Source organism: Lolium rigidum, chromosome 2 (assembly GCF_022539505.1).
Source record: "Lolium rigidum isolate FL_2022 chromosome 2, APGP_CSIRO_Lrig_0.1, whole genome shotgun sequence".
Lineage (NCBI taxonomy): Eukaryota > Viridiplantae > Streptophyta > Magnoliopsida > Poales > Poaceae > Lolium > Lolium rigidum.
In genome coordinates this window covers 8,848,110-8,873,027 of record NC_061509.1, presented here as the reverse complement: position 1 = coordinate 8,873,027, position 24,918 = coordinate 8,848,110, and the positions used below count along the sequence as shown (strand labels likewise).

The 24,918-nt window shown below is 47.4% G+C and overlaps 1 pseudogene; it reads left to right on the top strand.

Moving 5' to 3' along the window:
- The first annotated feature begins 1,949 nt into the window (after nucleotides 1-1,949).
- LOC124689188 lies at nucleotides 1,950-12,956 on the top strand (annotated as a pseudogene).
- The last annotated feature ends 11,962 nt before the right edge of the window (nucleotides 12,957-24,918 follow it).

Below are 24,918 nucleotides of genomic sequence, written 5' to 3'. Positions count from 1 at the left end.
AAGATTCCAGAAAAAAATAGATCAGCTCAAGAGACTAGAAGAGTTTCATTTGAACAACAACAACATGACAGGGGAGCTGCCATCAGCTCTGAGCAATTGCACAAATCTGGTAACGATTGACCTCAAGAGTAACCATTTCAGTGGAGAAATTACCAATGTCAATTTCTCCAACCTGCCCAATCTAAATTTTTTTTAGATATTTGGTTAAATAACTTCACCGGTACAGTTCCAGAAAGCATTTACTCATGCAGTAATCTGAGTGCACTGCGGCTATCTAGCAACAACTTACATGGGCAGCTCTCATCAAGCATAGCCAATCTGAAGTATCTCTCCTTCTTGTCACTTGGTAAAAACAATTTTACAAACATCACAAATGCACTCCACATCCTTAAGAGCAGCAAGAACCTTACGACTCTGCTTATAGGGCACGACTTCTGGGGAGAGCACATGCCAGAGGATGACATAATTGATGGGTTTGATAATCTTCAGGTTTTGGACATGGGAAATTGCCAATTGCCGGGAAAAATACCTCTATGGATATCAAGTGAAAGAGCAAAGTCTCACCGTATTGTTTTGTATGTTTGATAACAACAGTAGAATGTACTTCACCGTATGCATAGTTGCTTTGAAGATTTGTAAGTACACGGTATGGTGTTCTCGTTGAACACCTCAAGATCGGAAGACTCAAGATTGTAATTGATAGGTTTTCTGGTTTTGTGTGTGTCGTGAGTCGACGTGGTTGGAGAGGTGTAGAAAAGAAACAGGTATCTGCTAAACCAGTAGTACCCGCTACAACTACCAGCACCAGGTACACTTCAGTCTGGAACCCCGCTGGCGGTACTACCGCTCCCTTCTGAGACCGGTAGTACTGGTCGAGGTACTGCTGGCGATACCGCCTTTTAGGGAAAACACACATAACACTTGCCGGTACCTCAACCGGCACTACCGCTTGAGTCACCCTTGCTGGCGAAACGCGGTAGTACCGGTCATGTACCGGTTAAGAGAAACGTGCGGAGATACCGTGCCTGGTACCGCAATGGTACCGGCCAGGCATCTAGGGCATTCAGAACCCATGCCGGTATCTTGACGGTACTGGCACCAGTAGTACCGGTTATGCCCCACGTGTCTTTGAGATCAGTTCCTGTTCTTCGTCTAATGCGAACCTGACAATGGTGACCGGGACCATAAACAAAAAGATTTCGCTAATACAAGAAAAAATCCTGACAGGAAGAGAATAATTTTTCGCAATTTGCACTATGCCTGTTCAAACACTAAACAAGCAATAAACTTACCAGACGGTCTAAATCGGAAACGACGAATGACCTAGGCGACCTACCCGACGCCGCCATCAAGCTCCAGCACCCCACCGTACCACTCGCCGCGCCATACAACACCGACGACTCCATCACCACTGCAGAGCAAGCTGTTGCACCCGTCGCCACCATCAAGCTCCGTCACCCCGTCGTACCGCTCATGTCTCGAAGCAAGGGAGACGGGGAAAAAGGAGGATGGCCAGTCGCTGGTTCACCACGGAGTAAATTCGTTTCTAGGGCCACGTTGGACCCACTACCGATACCCCATGAATACTACTTTAGTTCCTATGAATATGGTGACAGGGGTATCAGGACGGCACCAATCGCGACGGTTTCGGATGGTCGATCCGTGACCGGTAGGCTAAGGTGCCGCTAGATTGGCATTTTCGCTTTTACCCAGCAATGAGATGGGTTGTACGGTCAGTATTCAGGAAGACTTGGGCAGTTGACTTTTCAGTAGATTACAGCAGGCGGCCACTAGTGATCATCAGTGTGAACTAGGAAGCTGCCTGGTGGGATGGGTAAAATCCTATTCTCTTGACCCAGAATTTTGTGCGGTGACTACGACTACAGGATGTGCTTCCTTCTTTCCCCTCATGATTAGACCACCAACGATGTTTATCCATACCTAAGCTCCGGTTCCCATGCTAGTTCCGCCAGAAAACCATGCAGTCAATCCATTTTTCCAACAAGGCATACAGCAAGATATTGCACATACCTTCCCTTGGTGTTGCTCTTGTGCTGCTGATCTGCTTGGCCTCTCCTGCCAGTTCCTGCACGGAGCAGGAGAAGGGCTCCCTTCTCCAGTTCCTCGCTGAGCTCTCGCAAGATGGTGGCCTCGCTGCCTTATGGCGGAATGGCACGGACTGCTGCAAGTGGGAAGGGATCACTTGTGGGCAAGATAGGACGGTCACTGATGTATTGCTGGCTTCGAAGGGCCTCGAGGGGCACATCTCACCGTGTCTTCGGATCCTCAGCAGGCTGCAACACCTTGACCTCTCTCACAACTCGCTGTCAGGTGGTCTGCCTCTGGAATTGGTTTCGTCCAGCAGCATCACCATTCTTGATGTCAGCTTCAACCAGCTTAACGGAACGCTCGATGAGCTGCCATCTTCAACCCCTGCTCGGCCTCTGCAGGTACTGAATATCTCAAGCAACTTACTTACAGGACCGTTGCCATCCACCACATGGAAGGCAGTGGAGAACCTTAAAGCACTGAATGCCAGCAATAACAGCTTTTCTGGGCCAATACCCAGTGACTTCTGCAATAGCAAGCCATCCTTCACCGTTCTGGACCTCTGTTTCAACCAGTTCAGTGGCAGCATCCCTCCAGGACTTGGTGATTGCTCCAGGCTGAGAGAGCTCAGAGTCGGCTACAACAGCCTCAGTGGAACACTCCCAGATGATCTCTTCAATGCTACCTCATTGGAATACCTGTCCTTTCCCAACAATGATTTACATGGAATTCTTGCTGATACACGCATATTCAACCTCAGAAACCTTGAAACCCTTGATCTTGGAGGGAACAAATTTAGTGGAGAGATTCCGGATTCTATCGGCCAGCTCAAGAAATTGAAGGAGTTCCATTTGAACAACAATGAAATGTCAGGGGAGCTGCCATTAGCTCTGAGCTATTGCATAAATCTGATAACGATAGACCTCAAGAGCAACAATTTTAGCGGACAACTTACCAAGGTCAATTTCTCCAACCTGTCCAATCTAAGAACTTTAGATCTTTGCTGCAACCACTTCAATGGCACAGTTCCAGAAAGCATATACTCTTGCAGCAATCTGACTGCATTACGGCTAGCTCACAACAACTTACATGGGCAGCTTTCACCACAAATAAGCAATCTGCGGTACCTCAGCTTCATGTCACTTACAGAAAATTATTTTGAAAATATCACAAATACAATTCACATCCTTAAGAGGTGCAGGAACCTTACCACACTGACCATCGCTTTCAACTTCATAAGAGAGATCATGCCAGAGGATGACAATATTGACGGTTTTGAGAATCTTCGATTTTTGAGTATTGCAGGATGCCAGTTGTCTGGACAAATACCTCTTTGGATATCCAAGATAGCAAATTTAGAGGTGTTAGTTTTATCTGGCAACCAACTCAATGGATTAATACCATCATGGATCAAAACCCTAACCAAACTCTTCTATCTAGACATATCAAACAACAGCCTCACAGGGGGGATTCCAATAGCACTGATGGATATGGCAATGCTAAAGTCAGAGAAAACTGAAATCCATTTAGATGCAGGGGTTTTTGAGCTACCTGTTTATGATACTCCAACACTTCAATATCGTGTACCTATTGCTTTGCGTAATGTGCTGGATCTAAGCCAGAATAAGCTCACTGGTGAGATCCCCTCCGAGATAGGCCAGCTGAAAGCCCTCAATGAGCTCAATTTCAGCTTCAACCAGCTCACAGGACAGATCCCACAATCAATATGCAATCTCACAGACCTGCAGGTGCTGGACTTGTCTTGCAATGATCTCAATGGTGCTATACCAGCTGCATTAAATAGCCTGCACTTCCTTTCAGCATTCAACATTTCGTACAATGGCCTTGAAGGGCCTATTCCATCTGGAGGCCAGTTTAATACATTTTCGAATTCTAGCTATGATGGGAATCCAACGCTCTGTGGTTCTATGCTTGTTAATAAATGTAATTCAGCAGAATCACCTCCATCCATTATTCTGTCAACAAAACGAACTGACTACAAGGCTGCCTTCGTGATTGCCTTCGGTGCCTTCTTTGGTGTAGGGGTGTTGTATGACCAGATAGTCTTGTCAAGGTATTTCAGTTAGTACTAATCCATTTTTTATATCAGTTTACTGAGAATATGCTGCTATTCAGGTTTAGCAACATGTCCAGTGAACAATCTTCTTATAGTTATGAGTTATATGTACACAAATATTGTAAGGTGAAGAGTGATTCCATTCTGTGGAGATGTAAGAGTATGTAACAATGCAAGACTGTTTGAAATGAAAATTCGCATGATCTGATTGGTGTTCCGCATATATCCTTTATATTCCAGGAAAACGGATTATGTACTATAATATTAATTTTCACAGTTTACTTTGCTTCGGGAGAAATAGTGCTACACAGTTGGGTCATTCTAAATCCTTAGGTATACGAGCCACTAAACAAAACTGTAAGCACTGCTAACAACAATATAGCACGCCCAAAAATCCATCATAAAAAAAATATACAGTACAACTTTTATTCGCGGCAAGTGTTTTTGCGAGATGTACCTCCACAGAGGACGTCACCGGAATTCTGCCCCGGCCTCCGGTATCCTTCCAACGGCGCGTGTTACGACCTCCGAGATTCCGGGATCCTGGCCGCCGCTTCGCTGGGTTGGCGCATATTGCTACCTCACTCTCATGGATCGGAGAAAACTTCGGAGCCAGAGAAAGGAGCCTGGACGTGCCCCTCGGCTCTGATCCGATCCTCTGCATGCCAGCCCTCCAGTCACCGGTGCCATAGCACAGGTTCACCAAGATTGCTCTCGATGGCAGGCTCCTCTCGGAAATGAACTTTTCGAGAACTATATGGCTGGCAGAATTTTCAGCAAGTGTTTCCTTCTCAAAATACGCCTTCTCCTGTTGACCAAACGACAAAGGATGCATTAAGAAGTGAAGCCGTTAAGAGAAATGATGTCAGGTCAAGTAAATTAAGGCATGCTGTAAGAAGTCAGCAAGGACCGAGTTAAGGATGATTACAGAGTCTACAGAGCGCTTTTCTGTACGATCAGTATTCAGGAAGATTTTGGCAGTTGACTTTTCAGTAGATAACAGCAGGCGGCCAATAGTGGACATCAGGGTGAAGTGTGAACTAGGAAGCTGCCTGGTGGGCTGGGGAAAGTTTTGTAAAATCCAATTATCTTGACTCAGAATTATGTACTGTGACTTACATGGAGTTCTTGCTGATGCACATATAATTATCCTCAGAAATCTTGAAACCCTTGATCTTGGAGGGAACAAATTCAGTGGGAAGATTCCGGATACCATGGGCCAGCTCAAGAAATTGAAGGAGCTCCATTTGAACAACAAAAACAAAATGTCAGGGGAGCTGCGATCAGCTCTGCACAACTGCACAAATCTGATGACGATAGACCTCGAGAGCAACAATTTCAGCGGTGAACTTACCAAGGTCAATTTCTCCAACCTGCCCAATCTACAAACTTTAGATCTTTACTTAAACCACTTCAGTGGCACAGTTCCAGAAAGCATATACTCTTGCAGTAATCTGGCTGCACTGCGGCTAGCTAGCAACAACTTACATGGGCAGCTTTCGCCAAAAGTAAGCAATCTGAAGTACCTAGCCTTCATGTCACTTGCAGAAAATTCTTTTGAAAATATCACAAATACACTTCACATCCTTAAGAGGTGCAGGAACCTTACCACCCTGCTTATCTCTTCCAACTTCAAAGGAGAGACCATGCCAGAGGATGAAGAAATTAACGGTTTTGAGAATCTTCAAGTTTTGGGTATCGGAGGATGTGAATTTTATGGACAAATACCTCTTTGGATATCGAGGCTAGCAAATTTAGAGGTCTTAATTTTATCTGACAATCATCTCAATGGATCAATACCACCATGGATCAAACCCTAACCAAACTCTTCTATCTAGACATATCAAACAACAGCCTCATAGGGGGGATTCTAATAGCAGTATAGCACTGATGAATATGGAAATGCTAAAATCAGACAAGGCTGAAGTCCATTTAGATCAAAGGTTTTTTGAGCTACCTGTTTATGATACTCCATCACTTCAATACGTGTACCGACTGCTTTGCGTAAACTGCTGGATCTGAGCCACAACAACTTCACTGGTGAAATCCCCTTCGAGATAGGCCATTTGAAAGCCCTGCTTGCACTCAATTTCAGCTTCAATCAGCTCACATGACAGATCCCACAATCAACATGCAATCTCACATACTTGCAGTTGCTGGACCTATCTAGCAATAATCTCACAGGTGCAATCCCAGCTGCACTAAATAGTCTGCACTTCCTTTCAGCATTCAACATTTCTCACAATGGTCTTGAAGGGCCTATTCCATCTGGAGGCCAGTTTAATTTTGAATTCTAGTTATGATTGTTATGAATGAGCAACTAGTATTCACAGAGGGCCATAGGCCAGTACATGTACATGTGTCAATGTGCAGGTAAGCCCCTCATACACTGGGGAATAACAGAAAAGGAACTATACAACTCTAACACCCCCCCTCAAACTCATGGTGGATCAACAACACTGAGTTTGGAGAGAAAGAAAGCATGTTGTGCTCTAGTCTGGGCCTTCGTGAAGAAGTCAGCAAGCTGAAGCTCTGAAGGCACATAATGAAGAGCCATAACCTGGTGCTGCACAGCATGACACACATAGAAAGCATCAACACCGATGTGTTTGGTGAGCTCGTGCTTCACCGGATCACGCGCAATGCTGATGACACCAGTACTGTCCGATAAGAGCGGAGTCGGAGCATCAGCAGAAACACCAAAGTCCGCAAGTAACCAGCGTAACCAAGTCACCTCAGCCGTCAATAGAGCCATCGCTCTCAACTCAGCCTCAACACTCGAACGAGAAACTGCAACCTGCTTCTTGGTCTTCCAAGCAATGAGAGAGCCACCAAGAAAGACACAGTAGGCAGAAAGAGACTTGCGATCCTCTGGATCGCTAGCCCAGGTAGCATCTGAGTAGGTCTGGAGCTGTAAGGAGCTGGAGCGAGGAAAGAAAAGCCGACGAGAGATAGTGCCACGAAGGTAGCGAAGGACACGAAGAAGATGACTATAGTGGACACTAGTGGGAGCAGCCATGAACTGACTCAGAATGTGGACTGGGTAGGAAATATCAGGACGTGTGACAGCAAGGTAAACAAGACTCCCAACCAAGTGACGATAGCGAATCGGGTCCGGAAGAAGGTCACCATCAGTGGACCGTAGGCGGACATTGAGCTCCATAGGAGTCTCAACAATGCGCTCATCACCAAGAGCGGCACGAGTAAGAAGATCCCGAATATACTTCTCCTGGGAGATATAGAAGCCATCGGAGGTAGAGGAAACCTCAAGTCCAAGAAAGTAGCGGAGAGGACCAAGATCAGTCATGAGAAACTGATCGCGAAGACGGGCCTTGACAAAGGCAATGTACTCAGGGTCGTCGCCTGTGATGATCATGTCATCAACATAAAGAAGAAGCAGAGTCCGACCACGAGAGGATGTGTGGACAAAGAGCGCAGGGTCATGAGCGCTAGGGTCGAAACCAGCAGCAATGACCACAGAGGCAAAACGCTGAAACCAGGCGCGAGGGGCTTGCTTAAGGCCATAGAGAGAGCGCCGGAGACGACAGACCATGCCATCGGGAACAGAGTAGCCAGGAGGTGGCTGCATGTATACCTCCTCACTTAACTCACCATTAAGAAAAGCATTCTGTACATCAAGCTGAGAGACAGACCGGTGGCGAACCGAAGCCACGGCAAGAAGAGTACGAACGGTGGTCATGTGAGCCACGGGAGCAAAGGTCTCGTCATAGTCACGACCATGCTCCTGGATGAAAGCCGCGAGCGACAAGGCGAGCCTTGTAGCGCTCAAGAGAACCATCGGAGCGAGTTTTGATCTTGTAGACCCACTTGCGGGTGATGGGACGAACGAGAGGAAGGAGGAGTGACAACATCCCAAGTGCCAGTACGCTCAAGAGCAGCAATCTCCTCAGCCATCGCTAGCTGCCATTCGGGATGAGCAAGGGCATCCCGATAAGTGGTCGGCTCGAGGACAGCAGAAAGACCGTAGTGAGTGGGGGAATAGCGATCAGGAGGAGGACGAGGACGAGCACGAAGATGATGAGTCGGCGCGGACAGAGATGGCGTCGCATCGGAGGTAGAAGGTATATCAGAAGAACCAGCATCATCCTCGCGGGGACGACGAGAGTAGTGAAAAGGGTAGGGAGGAACGGCCGTAGGCGAGGAAGGTGACATGGGAGGGGAAGATGTGGAGGGTGGTGACTGTGGTGAGGAAGGAGAAGGGGGTCTGGCGGGCGGAGGAGGAGAAGGTGGTGAGAGAGTCGGCGGAGCAGGAACTGGAGGCATAGGAGGAGGTGAGTCAGGGAACATGAGGAAAGAGATATCATCCACCGAGAAGGAAGAGGAGGAGGGACGCGGGTAGAAACGACGGGATTCATCAAAAGTGACATCCCGAGATATGCGCATCCGACAACCAATAGGATCCCAACACTTATATCCTTTGTGCTCAGGGCTGTAGCCAAGGAAGACACACTCAACCGATTGAGCACTCAGCTTGGTGCGCTCGCGTGGAGCAAGAAGAACATAGCAAACGCAACCAAAAAGACGAAGGGTCGAGTAATCAGGAGTGTGACCAGTGAGACGCTCAAGAGGAATACCACCCTGCAAGGCTGTGGAGGGCTGAAGGTTGATAAGATAGGTGAAAATGGACACAGCCTCAGCCCAGAAGTGAGGAGGAAGAGAGGCAGCGATCATCATCGCGCGTGCCGTCTCAAGCAGGTGGCGATGCTTGCGCTCAGCCACACCATTTTGAGCATGGGCACCAGGGCAGGAAAACTGGGCAAGAGTACCCTGCTCAGCAAGGAAACCACGCAACAGCTGGGAGATATACTCTCCGGCAGAATCAGCCCGAAAGACACGTATAGGTGTGGAAAACTGAGTATGGACCATGGCAGCAAAACGCTTATATATCGAGAGAACCTCGCTGCGAGAAGTCATAAAATAAATCCAAGTGTGACGAGAGAAGTCATCGATAAAAAGAACATAGTAGCGGTGGCCCCCCTTGGAAGCAAAAGGAGCCGGACCCCATACATCAGAATGAACCAAATCAAACGGTCGCTGAGATACAGACGCACTAGTAGGATAAGGTAACTGATTCTGTTTACCAAGCCTACAACCCTGACAACCCTGAAGCGAGACATCTCCTGAGACAGGCCCCAGAAGACCTCGACGAAGTAAAGATGACAAGCGAGAACCACAAAGATGACCAAGACGATGGTGCCACTGCTGAAAGGAGACGGTGGTGGAAGCAGCAAGCACGCATGGAGCGGTCGAGGAAGTGGTGGAAGAAGGAACATGAAGCCAGTCAAGCTCCCAAAGTCCCTTGGAGTCACGGCACCGAGGGCCAGCCCCAACCAGGGCCCGAGTGTGAGTGTCCTGAACAGAACAAGAATCAACATCAAGAATGACCTGACAACCAGAATCAGTGAGTTGAGCAGCGGAAAACAAATTCATGGTAAGACGGGGAACATGAGAAACATCGGGAACGGAAAAGGAGGAAGTAGAGAGAGTGCCACGACCGAGCAACGGGGAGAGAAGTACCATCGGCGGTAAGAACACTAACGGGAAGAGGAAGAGACCGAAGAGAAGAAAGAGAGGAAGAATCGGGAGACATGTGAAAAGAAGCTCCGGAATCCGGAACCCACGAAGATGTACCCGATCGTGGAGAGGAAACAGCCGCGAGGCGGCAGCATCCGTCGAAGCGGAACCCGGAGGAGGCAAGGAGACGCTGAAGTCTCACTATATCCTGCTCTGTGAAGCCGGTGGTGACAGGCGCTGAGGGTGGAGCACGAGGAGGCACGCCCCGCTGCTTCTGGTAGCAGTCAGACTCAAGGTGACCAGGCCTCCGGCAGTGAGTGCAGAACCGAGGAGGGCGAGAGCGACTCGCACCGCGAGAAGGGCGGACCCCTCCAGAAGCAGCAGCCACAGGTGTGGGTAGAAGCGGTGGTGTAGGAGCAGGGGAACACGAGCAGCAAGAACAGAAGGTGTCCCAAGTAGTCCAGCACCACGCAGACGAGTCTCCTCAGCACGAAGCTCAGTCAGCACCTCTGAGATAGGAACACGGCCTCGAGCAAACAACTGAGCGCGACGAGGCTCAAACTCTGGGCGAAGCCGAGACAGGAACTCATGGATCCTCCGGAAGTCCATATGCGAACGTACTTGTCCGGCAACACCGACAAGTACCACGGACGATGCTTGCGAAGGGAGTCAAGGCGGCGCCGGATCGCCGCACTGCGGGTGTAGAATTCATCAACGGTAGAGTCACCCTGCTGAAGATCATGCTCCGACGCAAAACGGACAAGTACGAGAGAGTCCCCGGAAAGGCTGATAGCGGCGACGAAGGTGAGACCACATCTCGAGCAACGGTGGCGAGACCCATAAACTCGGAAGCAAGCCGTGGCTGAACACTCCGAGAAAGAACGGCGGCAGCCCTGGCATCCTCATCACACCACTGAGTAAAGGTAGCTAAGCTGTCACGATAAGAGCTAAGAGCCTCTGAATAAGCAAGGACCTGCTCCTCATATGCCTCATCAGCAGCAGCCTCAGCAGACTTGGCTTCATCCCGATCAGCCTGAGTAGCATCCTCAGTCAGGGCCTGTGGCACGGACGGCGGAGTAGGAGGCACAGGAGCGGTGGGGTGTGGCGGACAAGAGACCTCGCCGGTAAGAACACCCCACAGCCGAAGACCACGCATGTGGATGCGCATAAAAGCAGCAAACTCCCCATAATTGGTGCCATCAAAGATCACGGGGCAGCGAGGATACTGACATAGCCGGACTGAGAGGAAGCCATTCCCTTTCCTCTTTTTTTTTTGGTCAAACCTCAGATCTGGATCTGGATCTGGCCCAAACCGAAATTTCGTGGAGACTCACGAAGAGCACTCCCGTGGCCAGTAGGTGGCCGGCCGGAGGACACCAGCGGTTGGAGAGGCCGGCGCTGGCCGAGCCACAGCCGAAGCAGGCCGGAGCGGGGCAGCCGAAGACGGCCGGGAGCAGCCCGGGGCGGCCAGCAGAGCCGGCCAGCAGAGCCAAACAGCCGGGGCAGCCCGGGGCGGATCGTGGCCGGGGGTGGCCGGCCGACGACGGCACAGCACCGGGTCGAGCGCAGCCAGCCGGTGGTGGGCGGCGCCGGAGGAGGCCGGTGATGGCCGGAAAGGGGCCGGTCAGCGGCAGAGAGGCCGGATCTTGGCCAGATCTTGGCCGAAACTTGACAGCGGGAGAATGGCTAGAAGAAGGAGGAAGAAGGTGGAGTAGCAGCAGCCGGAAAAAATCATCGGCGGTGGTGCGGATCGAGCACGGAGTTGCAGCGTGCAAAGAGCTAAACCAAGAGCTCTGATACCATGTTATGAATGAGCAACTAGTATTCACAGAGGGCCATAGACCAGTACATGTACATGTGTCAATGTGCAGGTAAGCCCCTCATACACTGGGGAATAACAGAAAAGGAACTATACAACTCTAACAATGATGGGAATCCAAAGCTCTGTGGCTCTATTCTAGCTCAAAAATGCCTTCCATCCTCACTACCTCCACCCCCCACCAATCACCGAGATAAGAAGACTGTTCTTGTAATTGCATTTGGTGTGTTCTTTGGAGGCATTGCTATACTTTTGTTGCTTGGGCGCATCCTTGTCTCTGTCAGGATGGGGAGTTTTACGGCAAAAAACAGAAGGGAGAGCAATGAAGATGCTGAAGCAACTTCATTCTACTCCAGTTCAGAGCAAACATTAGTGATGATGCGGATGCCACAGGGCAAGGGAGACGAAAACAAGCTTAAATTCACTGACATTTTGAAAGCTACGAATAACTTTGACAAGGAGAATGTCATCGGATGTGGAGGTTATGGATTAGTCTACAAGGCAGAGCTAGCTGATGGCTCCAAGCTGGCAATAAAGAAGCTCAATAGTGAAATGTGTCTGATGGAAAGGGAGTTCAGTGCAGAGGTTGACGCACTTTCCATGGCACAACATGAAAATCTTGTACCACTGTGGGGTTACTGCGTCCAGGGGAACTCAAGGTTTCTCGTATATTCCTACATGGAGAATGGCAGCCTGGATGATTGGCTTCACAACAGTTATGATGATGCTAGCTCGTTTCTTGACTGGCCGACTCGGCTCAAGATCGCACAGGGAGCAAGCCTAGGACTGTCTTATATCCATGATGTCTGCAACCCTCAAATTGTTCACCGGGACATCAAATCCAGTAACATCCTACTGGACAAAGAATTTAAAGCATATGTTGCCGATTTTGGGCTAGCCAGATTGATCCTTCCTAACCAAACTCATGTTTCAACTGAACTGGCCGGCACTATGGGTTACATACCTCCCGAGTATGGACAATCATGGGTTGCTACATTGAGAGGCGATATGTACAGTTTCGGAGTAGTCCTGCTTGAGCTGCTCACTGGAATGCGACCTGTTCCAGTCCTATCCACATCAAAAGAGCTAGTCCCATGGGTGCTGCAGATGAGGTCCGAGGGAAAGCAAGTTGAGGTCCTGGATCCAACACTTGGAGGCACAGGATATGAAGAGCAAATGCTGAAGGTACTTGAAGCCGCTTGCAAATGCGTCAACCATAACCAATTCATGAGGCCAACTATCATGGAAGTAGTCTCTTGCCTAGACAGTATAGACGCTGATATGCAGATGTAAAGAGCAGCAAAGATACGACTAACTACACATGATACATAAACTTATACATTTTTGTGCATGGAGTAGTTGTGAATTCCCAGTTTCAGAAGAGTTGCCATTGATAATCTTACAGTTTGTTTTATACATAGATACATAAGTTAACAGCTTGCAGTTTTGTGCTTTCTGTACTACCACAAGTGAAGATTTCTGCAAAAGCTCGTCTTCCTTTTGATGTTTCGTGAAGTATATGATTAGCAGCTTAAGTTCCGCAAGCATTTGAAGAATTATAAAACATATGAAATGGTTGTCTTGTTTTCTCAGTGAAAGATTGAAAATGGTTGCCACTCAGATGCAGATACTATGTAATGTTAGATTTTCTTCTTGGAAATATCTGGTTTAAGAATTTGTAGCCACAAGCAGAAGAATAGTATGCATCCCAATAGCAGAACATGGGATGAATGGCGATCAGAAGCGCACGTACCTAACCTACGTACCATGTGGAAGGATTCACGCGGCCAAGAAGTAACCACGGGGATCATGTAATGGATCCCGAGCCTGATCTATGAGCCCGACCAAGCTTCTCGACGGCCACGGCTGCGGTGTTCCTGATCGGCATTTCACCGAACAGCCTGGGCGCGCTGCTGCCGACACGTACGGCCGGCGCTGGGCACAAAAACAAAAACCCAGCATTGAGTCGAAGGGGTGTGTCCGTGGCCGGCGGCTCGGAGGGAAGCAAGGATGCGGTGGCGGAAGAGAGGGAGGCGATTCCGGTGAGAGCGCGTGAGTTGCCACAGGGAGAGGGAGGGAGCAGCAGTGGCGAGGGCGATAGTCCGAGTAGGCTTTCGTGGGCGTTCGTGACGGGCTTTTCCAGGCCCGTTTCTACAGTAGCCGGGTAAAAAAATAGGTCGCCCTGCAAGAACGACTGGCGGGTACCAGTGTACCACTACCTAGAAACCAACCTTTACGAAGGAAAGCAACCTCCGGTACAACGCATGACCGAACGACACGTGTTCTTACGGGAGCCCGCAAAGAAATCCAGCCGCGGCATCGCGAGCGAGTACGTGGGGCGCGCCAGCGAGTACCTCCAAATGCGAAAGCGAGTACGCGCTTCTGCTTCGGCGGGCGAGCGAGTACGTGGGATCGGGGCAGGAAGTGCGCTCATGCATGTGACTTGTACCAAGCACAACGAGTACAATCCCATAGCTGATCGATCACTTGTTGCAATATGCACTTGCATATGAGGCACTTGAGTACTACCACATGAGTATATTTACATATATCTAAGAAACACGAGTATGTATAACTCAGTCAACACACTGTTGAATGTAGATGGGCTGCAGCCCAGTAAGGCAGCCCATATAGTCTACAATTTCTGAAATCTCAAGGCCCATCACGTTGGCAGCTTGGGACAGCCTTGGGGGACAAAGTTTAGTCCGCATTCGCTAGTTGGGAGAGAGTTGGAGTGGTATATAAGGGCTGCTGTTCTAGTCATTCCAAGTGAGTGAGAATAGAAAGAGCCCTCGCGCACTCCTCCTCCTCCGCCCGCCCCGTCTCGCCTCGTCACGCACGTCGCGTTTCGTGACTCGAGTTCGAGTTCGAGTTCGAGACACACTCAAGGAAGCCTAAACTTTTTGCTTGGTGCACCAACTGTGTTGGGTACGTGTCGGCCTACATGTGCATGCTCGCCGCGTGTCCTTGGCTCGGGTTGGCTTCCCAGGCTATACAAGGAGACAGATCAGATCTAGAGAAATATACAGTTCTCAGAACTCTCTAGTTCCTCTCTCTCGCGAAGTTCCTTTTGCTGCGCTACTCTCTAGTCTTCCCCATCCCGGCGATTGCGTGCACAGCCGTCCGGGAGAGCAGGCCTCCGAAACTCCGTCCGTTGAGATCCTGCACCGGGAGACGGGCGATAAGGTTTTTGGGGAGCGTCTCGGCGCGACTGCTCGCTGCTGTTCGTCTTCTTCTTCGACGACCCGGCTGCTTCATCGACAGATCCGACTACACCATGGGCGACATCAACAATACCCATGGTGGTGGTGCTGCTGCTGCTGGTGCGACCTTCCCGGTCACGATGTACGTGCTTTTCCTCTCCTACCCCTGCCTGCTACTTGTTCCATGTTCAGATCTGATGCATGTGCTTAGTCTGATGTGTATGGTTAAGTATGCTTGTGCATCTGTAATGTTGATTTCGGTAATTAAACTCACACGGAAATTGCCTAATAATCTAACAATCCAAAAACCTTATATGCTTAGGCAATTTTCACCGTACTGGTTTCTTCTGCTGCGCTTAAACCGAGCTCGTTTACGGGTTCTCATTTCAAGAGATGGCGAGTAAGACCCTCTTGTGGCTCACTTCTATGGGCGTGCATCGAGTTGCGGAAGGTACTCCCAGAGGTCCGCTTACTCCTGAAGAGGATAAAGCGTTCGGGGATGCCACCGTAATCTTTGTGGGTGCCGTCCTAAGTGTGCTTGGAGACAAGTTGGTTGATGCTTATCTGCACATACGAAATGGGAAGGAATTGTGGGATGCACTAGACGCTAAGTTTGGTGCTGCCGATGCTGGAGGTGAGCTGTATGCTATGGAGCGGTTCAATGACTACAGAATGGTTGAGAACCGATCTGTAGTAGAACAGGCTCATGAGATACAGATCATGGCAAAGGAACTTGAGCTCCTCAAGTGTGTGCTACCGGACAAGTTTGTCGCGGGATGCATTGTCGCTAAGCTTTCCCCTTCATGGAGGAACTTTGCCACTTCCCTGAAACATCAGAGGCATGAGTTTTCTGTTGAGAATATCATGGGCTCTCTGGATGTTGAGGAGAAGGCGAGGGCAAAAGACAAACACACTGGAGGAATCGAGGGACGTTCTGCTGCCAATATGGTGCAGAAAAATGCCCACAAATCCAAGGGAAAGAATAAGGGAGTCTCCCAGACTACCAACTTCAAGAAGAAGGGGAAAACGGAGAAGAAAGATCCTTGCTGGGTGTGTGGCGAGACTGGCCATTGGGCTAATTGAAGGAGATATGCCCTAGAGGCAATAATAAAAGTAGTTATTATATCTCTATGTTTATGATAAATGTTTATATGTCATGCTATAATTGTATTAACCGAAACATTAGTACATGTGTGATATGTAGACAAACAAGAAGTCCCTAGTATGCCTCTTAAACTAGCTTGTTGATTAATGGATGATTAGTTTCATAATCATGAACATTGGATGTTATTAATAACAAGGTTATATCATTGTGTGAATGATATAATGGACACACCCAATTAAGCGTAGCATAAGATCTCGTCATTAAGTTATTTGCTATAAGCTTTCAATACATAGTTACCTAGTCCTTATGACCATGAGATCATGTAAATCACTTATACCGGAAAGGTACTTTGATTACACCAAACACCACTGCGTAAATGGGTGGTTATAAAGGTGGGATTAAGTATCTGGAAAGTATGAGTTGAGGCATATGGATCAACGAGTGGGATTTGTCCATCCCGATGACGGATAGATATACTCCGGGCCCTCTCGGTGGAATGTCGTCTAATGTCTTGCAAGCATATGAATGAGTTCATAAGAGACCACATACCACGGTACGAGTAAAGAGTACTTGTCTGGAGACGAGGTTGAACAAGGTATAGAGTGATACCGAAGATCAAACCTCGGACAAGTAAAATATCGCGAGACAAAGGGAATTGGTAATGTTTGTGAATGGTTCATTCGATCACTAAAGTCATCGTTGAATATGTGGGAGCCATTATGGATCTCCGGATCCCGCTATTGGTTATTGGTCGGAGTGAGTACTCAACCATGTCCGCATAGTTCTCGAACCGTAGGGTGACACACTTAAAGTTGGATGTTGAAATGGTAGTTCTTGAATATGGAATGAAGTTGGAATATTTGTTCGGAGTCCCGGATGTGATCCCGGACATCACGAGGAGTTCCGGAATGGTCCGGAGAATAAGATTCATATATAGGATGTCATTTTATGTGAATAAAATGTCGCGGAAGGTTCTATGGAAGGTTCTAGAAGGTTCTAGAAAAGTCCGGAAGAAACCACCAAGGAAGGTGGAGTCCACAAGGGACTCCACCTCCATGGCCGGCCAGCCCTAGTGGGGGTGGAGTCCCAAGTGGACTCCACCATAGGGGGCCGGCCACCCCACATGGGAGGTGGGAATCCCACCTTTGGGTGGGAGTCCTAGTTGGGCTAGGTTTGCCCCCTCCTATGGAAGGTTTTGGTTTCGGGTCTTATTCGAAGACTTGGACACCAACACTTGGGATCCACCTATATAATGAGGGGCCAAGGGAGGGGGCCGGCCACCCCTAAGACCATAGCTTGGCCGCCCCCCCTTGAGTGGCCGGCCACCCCCTCCCAAACCCTAGCTTTGCTCCTCCACTTCATATTGCCCGGTTTGCTTAGCGAAGCTCCGCCGAACTTCTACACCGCCACCGACACCACGCCGTCGTGCTGTCCGGATTCAAGAGGAGCTACTACTTCCGCTGCCCGCCGGAACGGGGAGGTGGACGTCGTCTTCATCAACAACCGAACGTGTGACCGAGTACGGAGGTGCTGCCCGTTCGTGGCGCCGGAACCGATCGTGATCAAGATCTTCTACGCGCTTTTGCAAGCGGCAAGTGAACGTCTACCGCAGCAACAAGAGCCTCATCTTGTAGGCTTTGGAATCTCTTCAAGGGTGAGACTCGATACCCCCTCGTTGCTACCAGTCTTCTAGATTGCATCTTGGCTTGGATTGCGTGTTCGCGGTAGGAAAATTTTTGTTTTCTATGCAACGTTATCCTACGAGTGGTATCGGAGCCGTGTCTATGCATAGATGGTTGCACGAGTAGAACACAATGGTTTGTGGGCGTTGATGCTCTTGTTATCTTTAGTTGAGTACTTTGCATCTTTATGGCATAGTGGGATGAAGCGGCTCGGACTAACTTTACATGACCGCGTTCATGAGACTTGTTCCTCGTTCGACATGCAACTTGTATTGCATAAGAGGCTTTGCGGGTGTCTGTCTCTCCTACTATAGTAAAGATTCAATTTACTCTTCTATTGACAACATTAGTATCAACGTTGTGGTTCATGTTCGTAGGTAGATTAGATCTATATCGAAAACCCTAAACCACGTAAAATATGCAAACCAAATTAGAGAGCGTCTAACTTGTTTTTGCAGGGTTTGGTGATGTGATATGGCCATAATGTGATGATGAATATGTATGAGATGATCATTATTGTATTGTGGCAACCGGCGGGAGCCTTATGGTTGTCTTTAAATTTCATGTTGAGTAGTATTTCAAAGTAGTTGTAATAGTTGCTACATGGAGGACAATCATGAAGACGGCGCCATTGACCTTGGTGCTTCGCCGACGATGATGGAGATCATGCCCGAAGATGATGGAGATCATATCCGTGCTTTGGAGATGAAGATCAAAGGCGCAAAGACAAAAGGGCCATATCATATCACATATGAACTGCATGTGATGTTAATCCTTTTATGCATCTTATTTTGCTTAGATCGCGACGGTAGCATTATAAGATGATCCCTCACTAAAATCTCAAGATAATAAAGTGTTCATCCTTAGTAGCACCGTTGCCAAGACTTGTCGTTTCGAAGCATCTCGTGATGATCGGGTGTGATAGAATCAACAAGTGCATACAACGGGTGCAAGCCGATTTGCACATGCGGATACTAAGGTGGCCTTGACGAGCCTAGCATGTACGGACATGGTCTCGGAACACGTGATACCGAAAGGTAGAGCATGAATCATATGATTGATATGATGAACACTTTGAGTGTTCGCCATTGAAATTACACCTTGTCTCGTGATGATCGGACTATGGTGTGGTGGATTTGGTTCGTGTGATCACTAAGACAATGCGAGGGATATTGTTTTGAGTGGGAGTTCACCTAGATTTTTAATTATATTGAATTAAAATTTGAACTCAATTTGTCATAAACTTAGTCTAAACTATTGCAAATATATGTTGTAGAGATGGCGTCCCCAATCAATTTTAACCGAGTTCCTAGAGAAAGAAAAGCTTAAGAGCAACGGTAGCAACTTCACCGGCCGGTTCCGTCATGTGAGGATCTTCCTCTCTGGCGGAAATCGCAATATGTGCTTGATGCACCGCTAGGTGACCCTCCTGCGAAACTGAAACCGATGAAGTAAAAGCTGTTTACGAGACTCGGAAAACTCGGTACTCTCAAGTTCGGTGTGCCATCCTGTGCGATCCGGAATCCGATCTTCAAAAACGTTTTGAGCACCACGATCCTCATGAGTTGATGAAAGAGTTAAAGACTATTTTCGAGACTCATGCGGCCGTGGAATGCTATGAAGCATCGAAACATTTCTTCAGCTGTATGATGGAAGAAGGCAGCTCCATTAGTGAGCACATGCTCGCCATGACCGGGCATGCGAAGAAACTCAGTGACTTGGGAATAGTGATTCCTAACAGATCGGGGATTAATCGTGTCCTTCAATCACCGCCACCAAGTTACAAGAACTTTGTGATGAACTACAATATGCGAGAACATGAACAAGGAGTTACCCGAACTCTTTGGCATGCTAAAAGCTGCTGAGATTGAGATCAAGAAAGAGCACCAAGTGTTGATGGTCAACAAGACCACTAGTTTCAAGAAACAGGGCAAGTCTAAGGGAAAATTCAAGAAGGGTGGCAAGAAAGCTGCCACGCCTCCTATGAAACCTAAGAACGGCCCTAAGCCCGATGCTTGAGTGCTATTACTCGCAAGGAGAAGGGACACTCGGAAGCGTAATTGCTCCAAGTATCTGGCTGATCCGAAGAGCGGCCTTGTCAAGAAGAAGAAAGAAGGTATATCCGATATACATGTTATAGATGTTTATCTCACTTGGTTCTCGTTCTAGTACACGGGTATTTGATACTTGGTTCGGTTGCTCATATTTGTAACTCGAAACAGGAACTAAAGAATAAACGAAGACTACCGAAAGATGAAGTGACAATGCGCGTTGGAAATGGATCCAAAGTCGATGTGATCGCTGTCGGCACACTTCCTCTACATCTACCTTCGGGATTAGTTTTAAGCCTAAATAATTGTTATTTTGTACCCGCGTTGAGCATGAACATTATATCCGGATCTTGTTTAATGCAAGACGGTTATTCATTCAAGTCCGAGAATAATGGTTGTTCTATTTTTATGAATAATATCTTTTATGGTCAAGCACCACAAAAGAATGGCTTATTTCGTTAGATCTCGATAGTAGTGATACGCATATACATAACATTGATGCTAAGCGAATTAAATTAAATGATAATTCTACTTATATGTGGCACTCGTCGTCTTGGTCATATTGGAGTGAAGCGCATGAAGAAACTCCATACTGATGGATTACTTGAATCACTTGACTTTGAGTCACTTGATAGATGCGAAGCATGTCTAATGGGAAAAATGACTAAGACTCCATTTTACGGTATGATGGAGCGAGCTACCGACTTATTGGAAATCATACATACCGATGTGTGCGGACCAATGAGTGTAGCATCGCGCGGTGGTTATCATTATGTTCTAACCTTCACGGATGATCCGAGTAGATATGGGTATATCTATTTCATGAAACATAAATCCGAAACTTTCGAGAAGTTTAAGGAATTTCAAAGTGAAGTAGAAAATCAACGTAACAAGAAGATAAAATTTCTACGATCTGATCGTGGAGGTGAATATCCGAGTTATGAGTTTGGCATGCATTTAAAGAAATGCGGAATACTTTCACAATTGACACCGCCGGGAACACCACAACGAAACGGTGTATCCGAACGTCGTAATCGAACTCTATTAGATATGGTTCGTTCTATGATGTCTCTTACTGATTTGCCATTATCATTTTGGAGTTATGCATTAGAGACAGCCGCATTCACTTTAAATAGAGCACCATCAAAATCCGTAGAAACGACACCGTATGAATTATGGTTTAATAAGAAACCTAAGCTGTCGTTCCCGAAAGTTTGGGGTTGCGAAGCCTATGTAAAGAAGTTACAACCGGACAAGCTAGAACCCAAAGCGGAGAAATGCGTCTTCATAGGATACCCTAAGGAAACTATAGGGTATACTTTCTATCACAAATCCGAAGGCAAAATATTTGTTGCAAAGAACGGAACCTTTCTTGAGAAAGAATTTCTCACTAAAGAAGTGACTGGAAGAAAAGTAGAACTCGATGAGATTAATGAATCTATACTCGTTGATCGGAGTAGCGCAGATACCGGAAGTTGTACTGTACCGCCTACACCGGCAACGAGAGGAAGCTAATGATAATGATCATGAAACTTCGAACGAGGAAACTACTGAACCTCGCAGATCGACAAGGGAACGTGCCACTCCCGATTGGTATGATCCTTGTCTAAATGTCATGATTGTGGATAACAATGATGAGGACCACTGCGACGTATGAAGAAGCAATGATGAGCCCGGATTCCAACAAATGGCAAGAAGCCATGAAATCCGAAATGGGATCCATGTATGATAACAAAGTATGGACTTTGGTAGACTTACCCGATAGCCGAAAGGTCTGTCGAGAATAAATGGATCTTCAAGAGAAAAACAGATGCCGATGGTAATATTACTCGTCTATAAAGCTCGACTTGTCGCAAAGGGTTTCCGACAAATTCAAGGAGTTGACTACGATGAGACTTTCTCACCTGTAGCGAAGCTAAAATCTGTGAGGATTTTGTTAGCAATAGCTGCATTTTTCGATTATGAGATTTGGCGGATGGATGTCAAAACGGCGTTCCTTAATGGAGACATTGAGGAAGAGTTGTATATGGTACAACCCAAAGGTTTTGTCGATCCTAAAAATGCCGACAAAGTATGCAAACTTCAGCCGTTCAATCTATGGACCGAAGCAAGCATCAAGAAGTTGGAACCGACGCTTTGATAAGGTGATCAAAGACTTTGGGTTTATACGAGTGTCATGGAGAGGCCTGTATTTACAAGAAAGTGAGTGGGAGCTACAGTAGCATTCCTGATATTATATGTAGATGACATATTATTAATTGGGAATGATATAGAACTATTAAGCAAGTGTAAAAGGTTATTTGAATAATAGTTTTTCAATGAAAGACCTTGGTGAAGCATCGTATATATTAGGCATCAAGATTTATAGAGATAGATCAAGACGCCTAATAGGGCTATCGCAGAGTACATATCCGGACAAGATTCTAAAGAAATTTAGAATGGACGAAAGTAAGAAAGGATTCTTACCTATGTTACCGAGCAAGGTCTTGAGTAAGACTCAAGGACCGGCTACGGCAGATGAAAGAGAAAGGATGAGTAATATCCCCTATGCCTCGGCGATAGGATCTATCATGTATGCCATGCTATGTACTAGACCGGATATAGCACATGCTCGTTAGTTTGACTAGCGAGATATCAAAGTGATCCAGGAATGGAACATCTGGACGGCGGTCAAGAATATCCCGAAGTACTTGAAAAGAACTAAGGATATGTTTCTTTGTTATGGAGGTGACCAAGAGCTAGTTGTAAATGGTTACACCGATGCAAGTTGGAACACCGATCCCGATGACTCTAAGTCACAATCCGGGTACGTGTTTATATTGAATGGTGCTGCGATAAGTCGGGCAAGCTCGAAGCAGGTGCACGGTGGCGAAGTCTTCAACGGAATCGAGTACATAGCGGCTTCAGAGGCTTCATCAGAAGCGGTATGGATGAAGAGGTTCATTGTAGAGCTCGGTGTGGTTCCTAGTGCATTGGACCCATTAATCATTTATCGTGATAACATGGGTGCCATCGCCAATGCACAAGAGCCAAGGTCACACAAGAGGCTGAAGCATATCAAGCTGCGTTACCACTCGATTCGCGAGTACATCGAAGATGGAGAAGTAAAGATTTGCAAAGTACACATCGATCCGAATGTAGCGGATCCGTTGACTAAAGCTCTCCCTAGGGCAAAGCATGACCAACACCAGAATGCCATGGGTGTTAGGTATATTACAATGTAATCTAGATTATTGACTCTAGTGCAAGTGGGAGACTGAAGGAGATATGCCCTAGAGGCAATAATAAAAGTAGTTATTATATCTCTATGTTTATGATAAATGTTTATATGTCATGCTATAATTGTATTAACCGAAACATTAGTACATGTGTGATATGTAGACAAACAAGAAGTCCCTAGTATGCCTCTTAAACTAGCTTGTTGATTAATGGATGATTAGTTTCATAATCATGAACATTGGATGTTATTAATAACAAGGTTATATCATTGTGTGAATGATATAATGGACACACCCAATTAAGCGTAGCATAAGATCTCGTCATTAAGTTATTTGCTATAAGCTTTCAATACATAGTTACCTAGTCCTTATGACCATGAGATCATGTAAATCACTTATACCGGAAAGGTACTTTGATTACACCAAACACCACTGCGTAAATGGGTGGTTATAAAGGTGGGATTAAGTATCCGGAAAGTATGAGTTGAGGCATATGGATCAACGAGTGGGATTTGTCCATCCCGATGACGGATAGATATACTCCGGGCCCTCTCGGTGGAATGTCGTCTAATGTCTTGCAAGCATATGAATGAGTTCATAAGAGACCACATACCACGGTACGAGTAAAGAGTACTTGTCGGGAGACGAGGTTGAACAAGGTATAGAGTGATACCGAAGATCAAACCTCGGACAAGTAAAATATCGCGAGACAAAGGGAATTGGTAATGTTTGTGAATGGTTCATTCGATCACTAAAGTCATCGTTGAATATGTGGGAGCCATTATGGATCTCCGGATCCCGCTATTGGTTATTGGTCGGAGTGAGTACTCAACCATGTCCGCATAGTTCTCGAACCGTAGGGTGACACACTTAAAGTTGGATGTTGAAATGGTAGTTCTTGAATATGGAATGAAGTTGGAATATTTGTTCGGAGTCCCGGATGTGATCCCGGACATCACGAGGAGTTCCGGAATGGTCCGGAGAATAAGATTCATATATAGGATGTCATTTTATGTGAATAAAATGTCGCGGAAGGTTCTATGGAAGGTTCTAGAAGGTTCTAGAAAAGTCCGGAAGAAACCACCAAGGAAGGTGGAGTCCACAAGGGACTCCACCTCCATGGCCGGCCAGCCCTAGTGGGGGTGGAGTCCCAAGTGGACTCCACCATAGGGGCCGGCCACCCCCCACATGGGAGGTGGGAATCCCACCTTTGGGTGGGAGTCCTAGTTGGGCTAGGTTTGCCCCTCCTATGGAAGGTTTTGGTTTCGGGTCTTATTCGAAGACTTGGACACCAACACTTGGGATCCACCTATATAATGAGGGGCCAAGGGAGGGGGCCGGCCACCCCTAAGACCATAGCTTGGCCGCCCCTTGAGTGGCCGGCCACCCTCCCAAACCCTAGCTTTGCTCCTCCACTTCATATTGCCCGGTTTGCTTAGCGAAGCTCCGCCGAACTTCTACACCGCCACCGACACCACGCCGTCGTGCTGTCGGATTCAAGAGGAGCTACTACTTCCGCTGCCCGCTGGAACGGGGAGGTGGACGTCGTCTTCATCAACAACCGAACGTGTGGCCGAGTACGGAGGTGCTGCCCGTTCGTGGCGCCGGAACCGATCGTGATCAAGATCTTCTACGCGCTTTTGCAAGCGGCAAGTGAACGTCTACCGCAGCAACAAGAGCCTCATCTTGTAGGCTTTGGAATCTCTTCAAGGGTGAGACTCGATACCCCCTCGTTGCTACCGTCTTCTAGATTGCATCTTGGCTTGGATTGCGTGTTCGCGGTAGGAAAATTTTTGTTTTCTATGCAACGTTATCCTACACTAATCGTTGTCCACAACGCAAAGGAAAGAAATGTCAGGCTGGACAGAACTCAAATTCTGTCAGCATGGTCATTGGCAACACAGAGGAAGGAACTACAGGGTATGGTAATATGTTACCTACTGTTCTTTCGGTGTTTCAGCCCACGGAATGGTGGGTTGATACAGGTGCTAATGTTCATGTGTGTGCTGACATCTCCATGTTTACCTCTTATCGGGCACGAGGTTCCTCGATAATGATGGGGAATGGGTTACATGCTACTTGTTCGTGGTGTTGGCACGGTAGATCCGAAGTTTACTTCGGGAAAGATCGCGCAAGCGAAGAACGTGCTTGCATGTCCCTTCCATCAAGAAGAATCTCG